We start from the raw sequence: 2,592 nt of genomic DNA, 5'->3' as shown, positions 1-2,592 counted from the left end.
CATGATTATTGTCAGGAAATCTGAGTGTTGTACCTGGTTACACCACCAATTTGCTGATGGCCCAAAGAAGTTTCTCTTCCTATCTTAGGCTGACTCTCCTGGAGATTGAATGAACAGATGAAATGAGTACTGTACATGACATCAACTCGATAAAGTCTGAATAAGAGGACATCCAGAATTTTTTGATCTCATCACCAACTTGACAGAGCAAGCGGCTCTCTAGTCACAAATACACATGTCAGTTTTGTATAGGACTATCCTCTGAGCCAAACCACCTTTATGAATTCAGTTGTGCCTACTTGCAAAGAAAAGATCATCATATCTCAGCTTGTTGACTGTTGATATACCCTCATAGAAGAAGGGAACAAGTGTTACAGCTCTTTTAGAATTTGTCTAGCAGGTTTTCTGGCTTCCATTGGAAAACCCCTATTAAAAAAAAGAAGAAGAAGGGAACATAGAGGGCTATGGGACCCTCATTTGAGTATCCAGCCATACCTCCAAACCTGTTACATGCAATTTTACCCTAATTGCACATGGCCTCAATGTCTTAGAGAGGGAGCTAAAGTACATAAAAGAAGATTAGGGGAAAGGAACTCCATCTACACAGCCATACCGGGTACAGACCTTATGGTGTGGCTGCTTTAAGGCCACCCACACTCCTGCCTGTTACCTCTCTCTCACCCATTTATCTTAAATAAACCTAATAAAGCCATTGTTTGCCCAGGGTTAACTTTGATGGAATTGCATTTTGGTTTGTCATTGGGACCTTATGAGAGGCAGGTAGATGTTGCCTAGTCCCCCAAGAGAAAAAAAATCTTATAACATCTGTGCTTGATCTTAAGGCCTTTGACTAATCTTCAGTGAGGCCACCTTCACATTATGGTAAGTAATCTGATTCACTCAAAGTTGGCTCATTAAAATATTTTTGTTCTTATTGTTTTGAAATATGGCATCACTATACAGCTCAGACTTCCCTTGAATTTACAATCCTGCTATCTTAGCTGCTTAAGTGTTGAAACAAAAGACCTGTGCAACTGTGTCAAATTTATTTGAATGTTAATATTTTCTTTAAAACTAACCTCATGGAGCTCAGCCAAGTGCTTGGCTGTGGGTCTCTGCATCTGCTTCCATCAGTAACAGGATGTAGGTTCCATGATGACAATAAGGGTAGTCACCAATCTGAGTACAGGGGACTGCTAGTTCAGGCACCCTCTCCATCATTGCTAGGAGTCTTAGCCAGCAATATTCTTGTGCGTTCTGGGGATTTCCCCAGCACCAGGTTTCTCCCTAACCCCATACTGGCCCACTCTGTCAAGATATTTCTTGGAGGAGGGACTACAAGAGCAAAGAGGGTCAAGATCATGATGTGAAACACCACAGAGACAGCTGACCCAAGCTAGTGGGAGCTCAGACTCTGGACTGACTGCTAGGGAACCTGCATGGGACCAAACTAGGTCTTCTGAATGTGGGTGACAATTCTGTGGCTTGATCTGTTTGTGGGTCCCCTGGCAGTGGGACCAGGACTTTTCCTGATTATATGAGCTGGCTTTTTAGAGCCCATTCCCTATGGTGGGATGCCTTACTCAGCCTTGATGCAGGGAGGAGGGGCTTAGTCCTGCCCTAACTTGGTATGCTAGCCTGTGTTGACTTCCTAAGGGATACCTTACTCCCTATGAGGAGTGAATAGGGGGTGGGAATGGAGGGTAGGTGGGGGATGAATGGGAGAAGGGAAAGGAGGGGGAATAGTGTAAAATGAAAATGTAAAATGAAATGAATAAAATAAAATGTAAAATAAAGTAAATAAATAAATAACTTTATGGCAAAATATAGACTTGTGTTTGACTAGACAACAGGTACTACATTCTAGAGAGGTTGGCACATAATATTTCTCACTATAACCTTCCATTGGTAGTTACATAGGTCACTGAACTGAGTTTACCTTGGTCTTGCTAACACTTGGTTTCTTTTTACCCTTTGCCTGATTCCTAAATCCTCCTAGTTTTTATAAGAATGGTGTCTTTTGTTTGGTCTGCTCTTCTACCCTCTAAGAACTCCCCAGATATCTTGAGTCAAAGCAGATAGACTGGCAACAATAGGCACTAACCTAAAGGAAACCAGAGCCCTGTACTCTAGTTCAGGAAATTCCTCTCCATCTTTCCAACTTCCTCATGCATCAGCTTTTCTGGCTCCCTAATGCACTTGGCTTTATGGACTGTCTCCCAGTCTTATCTAGATGCATGACAAATTATTTGCCTTATTCTGACTTGTGTAGTATTGTGCTCCCCCAAAATATTGTGCACTCTAATAAATTTATCTGAGGTCAGATAACAGAACAGCCACTAGATACACAGGCTAGAAAATAGTGCACTCACGCCTTTAATCCTAGCATTTCAGAGACAGAAATCCCTCTGGATCTCTGTGAGTTCAAGGCCACATTAGAAATAGCCAGGCATGGTGACTCACGCCTTTAATCCCAGGGAGTGATGATAGAAAACAGAAAAGTATATAAGGCATGAGGACCAAAATTAGAAGCATTTGCCTGGTTAAGCTCAGGCTTTTGAGCAGCAGTTCAACTGAGAGCCATTGGGATGT

At 42.2% G+C, this 2,592-nt stretch overlaps 1 non-coding gene across 1 annotated transcript; it reads left to right on the top strand.

Annotated features, from left to right (window-relative positions):
• Positions 1-366: 366 nt before the first annotated feature.
• Positions 367-428, top strand: LOC118574888. Its single transcript, XR_004943770.1, has one exon. It is a non-coding gene; the product is annotated as a U7 small nuclear RNA (small nuclear RNA).
• Positions 429-2,592: the final 2,164 nt, after the last annotated feature.

This window comes from Onychomys torridus, chromosome X (genome assembly GCF_903995425.1).
Source record: "Onychomys torridus chromosome X, mOncTor1.1, whole genome shotgun sequence".
In the NCBI taxonomy this organism is placed as follows: Eukaryota; Metazoa; Chordata; class Mammalia; order Rodentia; family Cricetidae; genus Onychomys; species Onychomys torridus.
The sequence above is the reverse complement of the archived record's forward strand: the minus strand, read 5'-3'. Positions and strand labels throughout refer to the sequence as shown.